This window comes from Jatropha curcas, chromosome 7 (assembly GCF_041381405.1).
Source record: "Jatropha curcas cultivar XTBG-Jc1 chromosome 7, XTBG_Jcur_1.0, whole genome shotgun sequence".
NCBI lineage: Eukaryota > Viridiplantae > Streptophyta > Magnoliopsida > Malpighiales > Euphorbiaceae > Jatropha > Jatropha curcas.
Genome location: NC_143157.1, coordinates 17,606,987 through 17,622,772, shown reverse-complemented (window position 1 = coordinate 17,622,772; position 15,786 = coordinate 17,606,987). Strand labels below are relative to the sequence as shown.

Below are 15,786 nucleotides of genomic sequence, written 5' to 3'. Positions count from 1 at the left end.
AGATAGCATGTAAAGTTTGGATCACCCATACACCAAAATAATAGATAACTGTGACTGAACCCCAAGCGTTAGTCCCTGATAATAGAGTCTGAATACCGGTAACTTAAAAAAAATAAGGATAACTATTATTTCAGAAAACTTTGTCATGGACTCTTTTGTCTTTTTTTTTTTTTTTTCAATGAATGGTGAGCAACTGCCCTTACTTGTCCAATATGCCACTTGGATTGGTTTGGTGCGTGAATAGGCTCATATATACACCACATAAAATATTATCATAATTGAAGTTTTAGGGAAGCTTTTGCCTATAAAATGACTCTCTAGCTAGATTCAGTTGCTCATTCGCATAGATCAGTGCAATCCAAATAAGAGAGTATTTAGAAAGCAAAAAAAAAAAAAAAAAAAAATTCCAATATCGATCCATTCATGTTCCTTGCGGGTAGCACCTTCTTGCCGAAGGCCACTGTCCATTTGCCAAACTTCAAGTCATACCAGAGAAACAAAGCTTCTACCATGTACGTTGATCTTCCACTACTGAGTTATATTGCTTTTTATTTATATATATTTTTATATGATTTAAGATTCTGACAGTTTATTTTGGGATTTTTTGGATCAGAAAATGTGCTTCGAATCGATCTGCGCCAAAACCAAAACCTGAAAGGAAGCCTCCAAAGATCAATAGCGTTATGAGAGTTATGAGAAGCAATGAATATAGAGAGGAGATTGTTATGGCTTCTAATGGGTTGAACGCTGTTGAAGAAAATAGACAAAATGAAGCACTGCATGATTCTAATACTATCACTGTAAAGGCTAAAGCTACAAATTGAAGTTGGTGCTCTTATAAGAAGAGTTTGTTGTTTATCACCTTCATTTGCATCTGAGTTTGTATGCTTTACTTATCGTTTGAGATGAAATGACAGTTTATATTTACTTGGCTGCAATTGACATCAAAATCACACTTGAAACAAAATCACAGCGCCTAACGTTGAAGAGTGAAGCTAAATGAGAGCTGGTATAATGTAATAAGAATCCAAACACTTCTGTTACAGTGTAACGTCTAATAAGCTAATTTAATCCAAAACAGTTTTTTTTTTTTTTTATTTAAAAGAGGGTATTTTTAATGGTTCAGTAAGAAAAAAACAGTAACGATATTTTTAATTAGCTTGGGTCGACATGACCACGATTCCATTTCCCAAAACAGAATTAAAACTGAATTAGTCAAAACTGGCATTAAACCAATCAAATCAGTCAATGGTTATTAGTTTCAAATCGAAACCGTGTATTTAAGGTTCAGTTCTGATTCTTTAGTTTTTTGCAACTGAAACTGGTAGTTTCAATTTAAAACCTTGAAAAACATGTTCTCAAAAAATTTCAATTTATTGTTTTGTTTTATTATATTTTTTTAAATAATTTTTTAAGAATTATTATTAAATTGGTTTAGTTTTTTTCGATAGTAATATCTATTATTATTATTATTATTATTATTATTATTTATTCATGCTACAAATCTAAAAAACAGTTTAAAAATAAATTATTTAATTTCGATTTAAAATCGTAACAAAGCCGAAGTTGATGGTTCTGAAACTATCTTAAAAACTACCTAAAAGTAGTTCCGTTTTAATTTCACAATTTTTATAATTAGAAGTAGTGGCCTTGAAACTGAAACCAGCGGTTCTCCGTAATCATGCTTAGGCTTCGGGGTGTATGCAAGTCTTATCTTTTAATCTATACATTTCCCATATTTATTATTCTATCATAATCTTCTTTTGTTTCTGTCAACTGAATCCCAATTTGATAAATTTATTAAATAGTAATTATATTAGTATATATTAAAATAAATTTATTACAATCAACCAAAATCAGAACAAGTTAACACCAATAATATTAAAAAAAAAAAAACTAATTTTATTTGTATTAACATGATAACATCTCCAATTTCTAGCAAATAGCAAACAGCCTTGCCTTTTCATATCCACAAAATTTAATATAAGAAGATCCATTTGGTTTAACCCTTATTTGCTTCCCTTTCTTTCCTTCCATCCATTCTGTTATAACCCATTCAAATTTTCTTTCCCCTCACATCACCTATCAATCTCCATGTCTCCCACTTTCCACTAGAAACAAACAATTTTTCTGTTGGTAAGCGAAGAAAGGCCAAAAATAATGGCACTCCTTCACTAATGCTTTCAATAATTGAATTCCAACAACAATGTGTCAAAAATCCTCCTATTGGAATATGACCCAGCCCTAATTGACTCATTGTTCTTAAGTTTCCAATATTTATAGTTAATTACTGTTTATCCAATTTTAATGTACTAGCGTTTCTTAATATAAAATTAGTAGTTGTTATATAGTCTAAATCACTTTTATAATATCAAACAGGTGGTGGATTGATTGGTCTTTTCACTTATATGAGGAGTCGAGATTTTGAGTTTGAGTTCTCTCGACCACAGTTATTTTCCCCAATTTGATGATACAATAATTTTAGATTATTTAATTATAGTAGTGAATAAATAATTTTTAATTATGTATTCAAAACATGATCCTGACGTAGCAACTAATTAGTGTATATATAGTTATGAAAAAGTTAATTAATGGATGATGACTTATTTCATAATTTGCCTATAATCTGCCCTTGTTCGTTTGTTTCTATGTACTCTCATTCACCTACTTACTCATTCCTTTCTATACAGGACTCTTAATTTATGATAGGGCATCCAATCTTCTAATTGGGAAAAATATAGTACAATTCATGTGATTTGCGAAATACAATTAATTCGTTCTTATCTTTTTTAAAATATATCAATTTTTCCTATCTTTTACTTCTGTTATCTTTCTATTCAATTTTTGCATCTTTTATCATAAATTAACAAGAAAACACAAATGTCAAAAGAGAGATACTAAAATATTATACCAGAAAAATTACAATAAAAACCCTATGGTTTGAAAATTACAACTACTTCGTCCCTTGTGTTTTTAATAAAATAGGTATTTTCATCATTCATAAGGTACTTAACGGAAAAAATGTAAAAATTAGACGGAAGTAAACTATAAAGATATTTTAGTCTATTTTCTAAAAAATAAGAACGGACTAATTGTATTTCACAAACCACAAGGATCGTACTGTGTTTTTCCCCTTCCTATTTAGTTTTCTTGTCCATCTTTTAGGTATTCTTCAAGGTTTAGGATTCCTATTTAGTATTTTCCTATTAGCTCTAACGATTTAGTTAGACTTTCTTATTTTAGATATTTTCCTACTCAGATGGTTTTATTAATTTTATTATTTTTCTGATTTAAGTTAAAGACTCCGATTAAGGAGGTCATATGTCCTCCATAAATATGTGGTGCTCTAAATCTTTATGCATTCATGCGAGAATAATACTACTTGTTATTTTCAAAAGCATAATGGAAATAACCAAAATGATAAAGCCGAAGGAGATTACCGTGATAGAGATAATAAAGATTCTATTTTTTTCAAATCACAAATAAGTCAATAATCAAAATGATTTTAGTGATGACGAAGAGAACTTAGTTTATGCAGCACAACAAAATTAGCCAATACAGATTATCAAAACAATTATAGGAAGAATGATGAGTACAAATTAAAGATGAATATGCCTGCTTTTAGCAATGATATAGACATTAAGCCTCTGTTTGTTTCGGGAAAATAATTTACCTTCAGAAAATATTTGATGACTTATTTTCCGTTGTTTGGTTACAATTTGGAAATTAGTTAAAAATATTAAAATTTTAACTCATAAAACCATAATCATAATAATAATAATAATAATAATATAAATTTTGTATTTTAGAAATTTTATTGTTAAATATGAGAATATTGTAAAAAAAATTATAAACTATAAAAGTCGTCGGTAACCAATGGTGGTAACGACAGTGGCCGGTCGTGGTGGCCAGTGGTGGTGAACGATGAGTGATAGTAGTAGCTACCGATGATTAATAAATTAACAAAATATAGACTTTATAAGGTTATAATAAGTTTGTCAAAGTCCGCTAAATGTTTTACGCTTTTAAAAATAGAAAGTCATTTTCCTTAAAAATGACTTAATTTTCTGTTGACCGGAAAAATATTTTTCGTTGACTTATTTTCCTAAACACCCTGAACAACGGAAAATTATAAAAAATATTTTTCTGCAAGTTATTTTACGAAAACAAATGGATCCTAAGGAGTTCTTGAATTGGTTAATTGAAGTTGAGGGATTCTTTCAATATGCCAATATTCCCAAAATTAAAAAATTGAAGTTCTTGCTTATCGATTAATTAAGAGGTGGAACATTTGTATAATGAGATCGTTTGAAAGAAACTACAATACAAGAAAATTGGGATATAGCTACGGAATTTTGCTGTAGCTAAGTTTAATAGATCCGTAGCTAATTGCATATTGTATAATGAGATCATTTGAAAGAAACTACAATACAAGAAAATTGGGATATAGCTACGGAATTTTCTGTAGCTAAGTTTAATAGATCCGTAGCTAATTGCATATTGTATAATGAGATCATTTGAAAGAAACTACAATACAAGAAATTGGATATAGCTACGGAATTTTCTGTAGCTAAGTTTAATAAATCCGTAGCTAATTGCATATTGCTACAAAGTAGTTATGAAATTTTTTCATCCCTAAAACACTTGTAGCTAAAAATATAGCTACGAATTTATAGTACGTAGCTATTTAGCCACAAAATAGCTACCATAAATATGTAACAATAAAGAGTCCAAACAGTGTCTAAAAATGTAGCTAATCTGTAGCTACATATTCGGTCTTTAAATGGTAGCAATGTCGTAGCTAATTGATAAGCGAAATATTTCAGAATGATTTCAGTACACAAAAGTATAAATGATCAATTGTATGATGTATAAATTGTTCTAATTGTTCTCTATTAGTATTGATTAAGAAATCTCTGCGCAAGGTAGAATGGAATTATCAAATTAGAATTGGAATTTCATTCAAAATGATCAATAGATAAGATTAAGAGAACAAACATGATTTAACAAAGCAGATACATTTCATGCCTAATTACTAAATCAGAATATTAATGATGAAGGGATACTAATTACATTGCTAAATCATGCATCGAAAAATTAAGTCAAACCTCTTTGACTTTTCAAATATTTGGGTAGTCAAGACACATTGTTAAACAATGTACTTGACATTCAAATATTAATTAATTAATTATATTTATATTTATCATCAATATATTTGGAACCTAGTAAGGTCATACACATGAGAATGAATATGAGAAAGTGAAAACTAGAAATCGAATCATGTATGACTTGATTACAAATAAGTTTTGGGATATTAAGGGCAAAATTGTAATATAAATTTAATTACAACTTTAGACTTAATTGATTTATGTCTAATAAATTTTAGATTAAATAAACCTAATATTTTAATTATGATTAATTTATTTAAATAGTTAATAAACATAATTGATTAAATTGAAAATCCTATTAATATCTGTATTATGATTTATCTATTTAAATTGTTTAAATAAATAAATAGGCACATAAATATTTTAGTTATAATTTATTTATGTAGAAGGTTTAAATAAATAATTATAATTTATTTATTTATAACATAAGATTTTTATATATAAGGTTTAAAAGACAGTCTAATAAACAGTCGTTGTTCATAGCTATAAAAATAAACATAGAGTGTAAGATAGCTAGTACTATCGCACTTTCTAATCTCTCAAACCTTTAAAATAGTTTTAGAGTTTTTTGATTATCCATTCATGTGGATACTATTAGAGGTCGAACACTTGGACGGCTTGTGATTTATAACTGCGTAGATCGAAGTTTCGAAGAATCTCCAAAAGAGATATCCTTCTAAACAATTTAAAAACTTGTCCTTTTTTAATGCATTTATCCCGCTTTAAATGTTTAAATAGATTCCTATTGAAATAATTTATTTACTTATAATTATCTTATTCTACTGCGTATTTTTTATATTAAAATCAACACATCCATGTCCAAAGGGTTACTGCAAAGCATCGTATGATAGCTGCGATGCTCTTTCCAACTAGTCCAAGCCCGGCTCGAAAAGCACTAACGACATAGTGCTTGCAAAATCTTTATCTCTCCTTGCTTTTTCTTGTTATTTTAAGGTCTTTTTTATTGGTCATTCTCTATTGCATGTTGACTTTTGAAACTCAGATTTCTTCTTTTGCATGAAGTAATCAATTTTTTCTCTTTTTATTTTAATTTTAATTTTAATTTTTGATAGGTCATATAAAAAAGGAGATTCAGATTAAAATTTTTTTAGATTTCAGTTTACCAATTTTGATATAATCAATAAAAAAGAAAAATAAAATAAAAAACTATAAATCAAGAACAATTGTTTAAAAAATCAAGAAAATAGATTGCATTATTTGTTCAACTAGGAAAGAGAGTGTTCTTACTCCTGTAAATCTCGATTTTTTTTGGGATTTAAGGTAGCAGCAATTTAAGGCAAGAGAGGATGTTGCTTTTGAGCCGGAGGAAAGAAAAAGAATATGATATGGCATTTTTTATTACTTTGCCAAAAAAATAATTCTAGTGAGCTTTTAACTGAAATATTATAGGAAAACTGGTTAATAGACTTTTTTGTTACTCAAATAAAAGTTCATGTATTTTTAAGTGGCAAAATGAAATATAAGGACAATCAAGAAATAAAGTTACAGTTATAGATGAAGAAAAGAAAAGTTTTTACAAAATTAATAAGAAAATAAACAAAGTTTATTTATGGGAAAATTATTATTTCGTCCCTGAAGTTTTACAAAATTAACTATTTCATACTTAAATTTTTATATATTAGATATTTATTTTCTGATATTTAGTTCTGTCACATTAAATGGTTCTTCTATCCAAAAATAACTATTTTTCCCGTTAAATTAAGTTAAAAAGTAAGAGAGGAGAGAGTTCTTTTAAAATGACAAACAGTACCCTCACTAAAATCCAGAATGGCCATGTCCAAGAAACCATTTCATAGCGTTGATTACCGAAAACCACAAATGGTTGTAGCCACCACTATAACCATTGCTACCAATAAAAGAGACAATCGCCTTTAAATCTCTCTGCCCAATACCATACATTTACCTTCTCCCTTATCATTCAGAAACCAGTCAAGATTGACAAAATTAGGCTTTTAATTATCAAAGAAACCCAGATATCAAATAATATTCAATATGAAACTTCATCTGAAATCTAATAATCCAAACAAAAAAAAAATCCACTTCTCGAACTTGATATTTACGAAAGGAGATGGATTTCATGTTAATAATTAATCTCAAATAATTCAATAATAACCTAGATCGTGCAAACCACTAGATTCAGCAAAATAGATTGAATAAGAAAAGGTTGCGTACCTGACATCGTTGTTCGTCGATCTTGATGTGTAGAATTAGGTTTGCAGCCTTCCAGAGAATTGAAGAATCGATTTAGCGGAAGCAATACGAAAGGAACGTAAAACTGAATCGTATTCAACTCCTTTGGGGACCACGACCTTTATATACCTGTAGGGTTAGTACAATTCCTATATCGGTCCTTTAACGAAATAGGAATTATATAATGGTCTCTACACTTAATATCTATAATTAGTTGATACCTCAATAGTCAATTATTCACAATCAAGACCACATTTGAAATTGACTTTACAATTGGACTGCTGTACATATTTAATTTTACATATTAAGCCCACAATAGAAAATTAAATCCAACAATCTCCCACTTGGGCGAACATATGTTAAATAAAATACATACACCAAAAATGAGCTCAACAAATGCAGTCATAGAAGGTATCCAAAAACAATCTCGTCCATTAGTTATATTGATAAAGAGCTGAAGAAACATTCGCCATAGATCTCATGACTAAGTTCATCATCAACTACATTACCAATATCCCTAAATGACATAGATTCATTATGGAAGTGTAGCATGAAAACTACATGTAATGTGATCATCATGTCTGTTTCCAACTGGTCACCAACAAAAGTGAGATCAAGCAAAACAATAATAATAATACAGAGTGTAACCATCAACCAAAATGAGTACTCAACAAAATTTCATAATAAAACATATCCAAAACAAAATAGAGCATTCAAAACATAATGTATACATAAAGAGCAAACTCCCACTAAAACTAGACAGTCTCAAACAAAACGATACCCATATGAGCGGTGTGCTCATGGAAAACTTTCGGTATCACTGCCTTTGTAAGCGGATCCGCAATCATAGAGTTTGTTCCAATATGCTCTAAGGATATCTGTCCACTCTGTACCCTCTCCTTCACAGCCAAGAACTTAATCTCAATGTGTTTTGATCGAGAAGAGCTCCTGTTGTTGTTGGAGAATAAAACGGCTGACCTGCTGTCACAATACAACTTCAGTGGTCTTTCTATTCCACCTACTACACGCAGCCCAGTGACAAGGTTTCTCAGCCAAATAGTTTGATTGGATGCCTCATAAGATGCTACAAATTCAGCTTCCATGGTGGAGGTTGCTACTAGAGTTTGTTTCACACTCTTCCAAGAAATAGCACCACCAGCCAATAGAAAAATGTAGCCAGATGTGGATTTTCTACTGTCTTGGCATCCAGCGAAATCAGAATCAGTATACCCAATGATCTCAAGCTGATCTGATCTCCTATATGTGAGCATATGTCCCTTAGTCCTCTGAAGATATCTCATGACTCTTTTGACTGCTTTCCAATGATCCATTCCTAGATTGCTAAGATATCTACCTAACATGCCAACTATAAAAGAAATGTCTGGACGAGTACAAACTTGAACATACATAAGACTTCCTACAGCTGACGCATAAGGAACCTTTTGCATTTCCTGAATTTCAAGTTCACTCTTTGGACATTGTTGATTACTAAATTTATCACCTTTTGCAATAGGGGTATCCAATGGTCTAGAATTCTGCATACCAAATCTCTTGAGCACTTTATCAATATAGCTCTTTTGTGATAATCCAAGAATACCTCGAGAACGGTCTCGATGTATCTGAATCCCTAAAACAAAAGAAGCTTCACCTAAATCTTTCATCTCAAAATGCTTTGAAAGAAAAACTTTGGTTTCATGCAACAAGACTTTACAATTAGTAGCAAGAAGCATGTCATCCACATATAAGACAAAAAAGATAAACCTACTCCCACTGAACTTATGGTACACACAATTTTCAACAGCATTTGCCTCAAAGCCAAACGAGACAATTACTTGGTTGAACTTAAAGTACCATTGACGAGAAGCTTGCTTGAGTCCATAAATGGATTTCTTTAATTTGCATACCAGATGTTTTGGATCTCCAATTACAAAATTTTCTGGTTGCACCATATATATTGTTTCATCAATGTCGCCATTGAGAAACGCATTCTTAACATCCATTTGATGAAGCTCAAGATCAAGATTTGCAACTACGGCCATGATTGTCCTAAAAGAATCCTTCGAAGAAACTGGAGAGAAGGTTTCTTTATAGTCAATCCCTTCCTTTTGAGTAAAGCCTTTTGCTACAAGACGTGCTTTATATCTTTCCACATTACCTTGAGAATCCCTTTTGGTTTTAAATATCCATTTGTAACCAATGGGTTTCTTTCCTTCAGGTAATTGAACAAGATCCCAAACTTGATTGTCTTGCATAGACTTATACTCTTCGTTCATTGCCTCAATCCACTTATGGGAGTCAGAACTCTGCATGGCATGATAGAAACTAACTGGATCGTTGTCTATCATGTCTACAGTATCCTCATGTTCCTGAAGAAACACTATATAATCATCTAGAATAGCACTTCTTCTCTCCCTAGTAGATCTCCTCAAAGGCATTTGAACAGGCTCTAATTCTTGAGGTTGTTGAATTTGTTCTTGAGGAAGAATAGCATTGTCTTGAATTGGATCTTGAATAGCTACAGGAGCAACTGGAGTCTGTACGCTATCAGAAACAACAAAAGGAATGAGAACCGAATCATCCTTACTTGGTTCCTCTTCAAAGACAATGTTTCTTTCTTTATTTCTCCCTCCAAAATCAACATCCTCAAAAAATGTTGCAATTCTCGTTTCAAAAAAAGTTCTGGAAGTAGGATTATAAAACTTGTAACCCCTAGACCGCTCAGAATATCCAACAAAGTAGCTGCTGATAGTTTTGGAGTCCAGTTTTGTTTCATTCGGCTTGTAAGGCCTTTCTTCAGCTGGACATCCCCAAACATGAAGATGCTTTAGACTAGGCTTACGTCCAGTCCAAAGTTCATAAGGTGTTTTAGCAACTACTTTAGATGGAATCCTATTGAGAAGATAAGCTGCTGTCTTTAACGCTTCACCCCACAGAGACTCTGGTAAAGTAGAATGACTAATCATACTCCTTACCATATCCATAAGAGTCCTATTACGTCTCTCAGATACACCATTCATGCTGGGAGTATCAGGCATTGTATATTGAGGGACAATTCCACATTCCTGTAGGAAAAGCGCAAAAGGTCCTGGACGTTGTTCGCCTGAACCGTCATATTTACCATAATATTCACCACCACGGTCAGATCGAACAGATTTAATCTTCTTTCCTAGTTGATTTTCAACTTCGGCTTTATAAGATTTGAACACGTCCAAAGACTCAGATTTTTCATGAATGAGATATAAGTAACCATAACGAGAATAGTCATCAATGAATGATATAAAATATCTTTGGCCATTTCTAGCTGCAATATGGAATGGACCGCAAATATCTGTATGAATCAGTTCTAAAACATTGGATGACCGAATGGCACCTAGTCTCTTTTGTTTAGTCTGTTTTCCTTTAATACACTCAATACAAGAATCCAAACCTGTGTAATCAAGTGTATCTAAGATACCATCAGAAACAAGACGCTCAATTCTTGATTTGGATACATGACCCAAACGTCTATGCCAAAGTACAGCTGAGTTATCAATATTCAACTTTCTTTTGGTACCTCTTGTAGTAACATGCAGGGATTCATGATAACTAGTATCAATGTCTAACATATATAGATTATCACATTCATTCAAGCAACCAGTACCCAAAACTTTTGAATTCATAGATAAAGTAAATACACTGTCTCCAAAAGAACAATGAAAACCAGATTTGTCCAAAAAGGAAACAGAAATCAAATTCCTTCTAAAAGAGGGAATAACAAAAGTATCTATAAGATCCAAAAAATAGCCAGTACTTAAACATAATCTAAAATGTCCAATTGCCTCTACTTCAACCAGATCGCCATTTCCCACATAGACGTATCTTTCACCGTCAGTTGGCTTTCTGTAGTTGAGGCAGCCCTGCAATGAAACACTTATATGAGCGGTAGCACCAGAATCCACCCAATAAGTGTTTTTAGGAGCTGAAGTTAAATTAACTTCACAACAGACTAAAACAAGGTACTTACCCTTCTTTGTAAGCCAAATAGCAAATTTAGGACAGTCCTTTCTCAAGTGATCCGTCTTTCCACAAAAGAAGCATTTTGGCACATAAGGCTTCTTTTGTACTGGATCTACAGCAGTAGCAGCAGCAGGTTTCTCAATAGCCTTTTCAACAGTCTTTGCAAAAGGCCTCTTTCTTTTCTTGTTCTTGCCCTTCCCAGCTGAAGAAACAAAATGAGCACTCTCTCTTTTGTTAGAATTCATCTTTTCCTTCTCATCAACACAATGAGAAATGAGCTCGTTAAGAGTCCATTTATTCGGCTGACAATTATAGGAAGTCCTAATTTGTCCATACTAAGAAGGAAGAGAATTCATAACCAAATGGACTAAAAGGTCATCTGGTAAAGCCATACCCAGCGCCTTCAGTCTCTTTGAAATCTGAGACATGCTAAGAATATGCTCCCGAACACCACCATTGCCAGCAAACTTCATGGAGGTTAATTTTCCTAAAAGTGTTCCCACTTCGGCTTTGTCATTCTTGACATAAGCCCTCTCCAGCTCGGCAAGATAGTTTTGAGCATTATTCTTTTCAGCTGAGACAGAGTCTCGAACATGTTCTGGGACTCCTTTCTGCATGATCATCAGACCTAAGCGATTAGAACGCTCCCACTTCTCATACTGAACCCTTTGAACATCAGTGCTCGTATCAGTAAGAGGAGCAGGTTCGTCCATCCTGAATGCAAGATCCAAATCCATACAGCCCAGAAAGATCATAATGTCTGATTTCTAAGACTCAAAATTTGATCCCTCAAGTTTAGGGACACAATCAGGATTAAATGACATGTTAGCTGACATCAGAGAAAATAAACAAATAGACAAGTATAAGCTCACAATCCACAAATGAAACAATTCACATAAGTAGAGATCAAAAAATGGAAATAAGATACAGACACAACATTAACATTCTCATCTTTGGATGTAAAACATTAACTTGTAATAAGTATCTCAACACAGCAATCAAATATTGATAACATAGTCCTGACAAATAATAAATCTTCCTTTGGGCCGATATATTATTGTCATGGAAAATAATCAAACAATTATCACATACTTATTGCCAAACATGTATTCAAAACTCAGCCAGATAGTAACCTTCCTTTGGGCCGATTAACTATCCGCAACGAATTCTAATACACCTGTCTAATATTCTAAAATAAATCAATTCAAGCAATAGAGGTCACTTTGGTGACTTATTGATCAAATCAATTTATTTTAACAAATATCAAACACAATAGGGACTTAATCACTCCAAAATTTAATCTCAAGTCGACAAATTAAATCATTTAATTGTAATTAAAACAAAACAATTGCAATTAAATGAATTGATTGTCTAAATATTTAATAATCTAAAATTATTTAGCCCAAAAAAAAAATTATAATCTAGTCTTTAAGTCACTAAATTAGAGACTAAGTTATAAAATAGGACTAAATAAATTTGAATAAATAAAGTTCGGGGTCTAATGTAATTAAATATATGTCCATGGGTCTAGACGAAAGAAAACAGAAAATTAAGAGCCTAATCTGAAGTTACAGAAAATTAGGGGCCTAATCTGAAGTTACAGAAACTTAGAGGCCTAATCTGAAGTTACAGAAAAATTAAGGACCTAATACGAAATTTTCTAGGGACCTAATACGAAATTTTCCATCCCTAACCCTAAAAACACAAAAACGATTAAAGAGGAAAATAACAGGTGCCGCCGACTTCCTTTTTTTTTTTTAATAAAATCCTGCTAAAAAAAAAAATACCAAACGAACAACTAATAGTCAATGGCATTAGTTCAAAACCTCTTACTTGTTCATGGGGAATCCGAAGAACAGTGAGAACAAAAAAAATTTTTTTTTTTTTTATTATTAAACAAAACCCTCAATCCGTAAACAGCAGGGTAAACAAATAATAAAATAATAATAAAAAAAAATACGAAAATCAATCTAAAATCTAGCAATTATGCACAAGGCTCTGATACCACTTGTTAATAATTAATCTCAAATAATTCAATAATAACCTAGATCGTGCAAACCACTAGATTCAGCAAAATAGATTGAATAAGAAAAGGTTGCGTACCTGACATCGTTGTTCGTCGATCTTGATGTGTAGAATTAGGTTTGCAGCCTTCCAGAGAATTGAAGAATCGATTTAGCGGAAGCAATATGAAAGGAACGTAAAACTGAATCGTATTCAACTCCTCTGGGGACCACGACCTTTATATACCTGTAGGGTTAGTACAATTCCTATATCGGTCCTTTAACGAAATAGGAATTATATAATGGTCTCTACACTTAATATGTATAATTAGTTGATACCTCAATAGTCAATTATTCACAATCAAGACCACATTTGAAATTGACTTTACAATTGGACTGCTGTACATATTTAATTTTACATATTAAGCCCACAATAGAAAATTAAATCCAACATTTCAGTCACATCCGTTTGATATTTTCTTCACCCTTGACCCCCATCCTCATCAATCACTGAACAAAAATCTTAAACCACAAGCAAATGGAAATCCACATTCCTGCTTCAAAATCTACAAACTCACATGCGAGCAAAATCCTATAATATAGAAACTCAAGTACAAAGCATTTTAGATTCGATTGGTTTATCGCTATTTTCGTTTAATGGCGACCGAGCGGATGAAGTCTTCAATGTTAATGAAGACCCGTTGATGATTTTTTAGCCTGATTCTGAAACATCTAATACACAGTTTCAGTTGCAAAAAAGAGTGTTCAAAGCAATGTTGTTGCCCGAATCTGCCCAACCTATGTGTGTGTGTGTGTGTATACCAAGTTAATTTTCTTGGGTATTTAACGAAATTGTTTGAAGTCATATCTTGGGTTTTGTGGGTTTAATTCTTCTTGAATAAAAAAAATGGAGATAATGGCAATTGATTGATGGTGTGAGAGATTTTATTATAGTGGGGCTTAACAAAACTGGGTTTACAAGATGCACTTTCAAACCCAGATGGTAGTTGCAGAGTAAAGGTTTGAGAGACGAAGGAGAATGAGAGAGATAATTGGGTATAACTTTTGTTCCAATATTTGTTTTATTAAAGGGTATTTTAAGGCATTTAACATTAAAATCACTAAAATTAGACAGAATGATCACTTAATGTGACGGAACTAAACCTTGGGACTAAATAATTAATATAGAAAAATGTAAAACCTCAAGGACGATAAATTATTTTCCCTTAATAAAATGATTGAACTACCTAAATTCTATAAAAAAATAAAGGTAATTTACTTAATTATTTTTTAATAAATGCTCATTTAATTGAGATAAATTTAGTGCAAATATATAGACAAAGATAAAGTTGGAACAAAATAATTAGGGCTACTTTGATTTTCTAAAAGTGTCATCTAAATAGAATAAAAAAAATAAAAAACTGTCAAATTTAACAGATCTAAGGAGTAATAGCAAGAGAACACAACAGAAGCAGGTCCACCTAGTAAACATTTGTCGATGAGTTTCATTTATAGAAATATGAGCTTGTTGATAGACTTAATGTAAAAATAGTAGAAACACTTTATTCGATGATTAAATCAATTGACTTAATTTTAACAATATGTCAAAAGATATGAATTTTTTAGATAATACTATATCAATAGTAGTTATCTATTGAATTTATTATAAGTTATGACAATTATATTAGATTTTCAATCTAGACATACTTTAACTAGAAATCAAACATATATTTTTGAGGCTAATACTCAACATACAAAAGTTTATACTCCTAAAAGATTATAAAAGTGGAAAAAATTATAATCGTACCCCTATGTTTTGGGGAAAAACTACTTTACCCTTTTATTTTTAAAAATAGATTGTCATATCTTTATATTTTCAGTCCGAAATACTTTGTACCCCTTCCATCTATTTTTGCAATTTTAGATGTTAAATTACTATGAAAATGATGTTAAAAGCTAAAATATGCAACTCTATTTTCAATCACCTCTACTCCTTCCTGTTCCTCTCTAATGATCCAACACTTTAGATAAGTTTTAAATGATTTCTTTTTCCTCTCGATCATATTAACTAAACTATTTCTATTTTATCAAGTCGTTTATGAAAACTTATAGTTGGGGTTTTATATTTGCATTGTTGCAACAACTTCCATCTCCGACCAACGTGATTGATTATCAATGGCAAAAAAAAAAAAAAAAAAAAAAACTGTGAAATGAAGCTCTTTGACTTGCTCAGCTAAACCACTCACTCGATTTTTTTATTTTTTCAAACCATTTCTCCAATAGAAAGGAAGAGTATAAGCTATCGTTGTTTGTTGCAACACCGATTTCAGCCATAGTTAAACACAACTAGCCATTAAAAAATGATTCTTGACCTCTTCTTCCTTTTTCCTCCATTAGATTTGAGTTTA

At 31.5% G+C, this 15,786-nt stretch overlaps 1 long non-coding RNA gene across 1 annotated transcript; it reads left to right on the top strand.

Moving 5' to 3' along the window:
• The first annotated feature begins 213 nt into the window (after nucleotides 1–213).
• LOC119371589 (uncharacterized) lies at nucleotides 214–938 on the top strand. Its single transcript, XR_016321626.1, has 2 exons — nucleotides 214–512; nucleotides 614–938. It is a non-coding gene; the product is annotated as an uncharacterized LOC119371589 (long non-coding RNA).
• The last annotated feature ends 14,848 nt before the right edge of the window (nucleotides 939–15,786 follow it).